The sequence below is a fragment of the Neolamprologus multifasciatus genome, chromosome 7, assembly GCF_963576455.1.
Source record: "Neolamprologus multifasciatus chromosome 7, fNeoMul1.2, whole genome shotgun sequence".
Classification (NCBI taxonomy): domain Eukaryota; kingdom Metazoa; phylum Chordata; class Actinopteri; order Cichliformes; family Cichlidae; genus Neolamprologus; species Neolamprologus multifasciatus.
The window spans coordinates 21,013,633-21,013,922 of record NC_140445.1 but is presented as its reverse complement, the minus strand read 5'-3'; positions in this window follow the sequence as shown (position 1 = coordinate 21,013,922).

Here is a 290-nt window from a genome sequence, read left to right as displayed (position 1 = left end):
TAGCAAACTGCCAAAACCTCTGCTCTTACAGAGGTGCCTACACCAGCTGATAATCAGTTAAGTGTATTTATTAGCAGCACCTGGCTGTGACTTACCTTCTTAATTCCTATAGAAACAGGATATGAGTGACCTTCGTCTGTATAAAGCATTTTCTTTGCATGACTGTATAGAGTCTTCTGTTATTTACACTAAATACACCATGTCTACTATACAATATGTCTAGTATACTAATGAAATGTACAATAAATTCCTTATGACTGATAACTGAAATGTGCTATGATGTTGTTGTT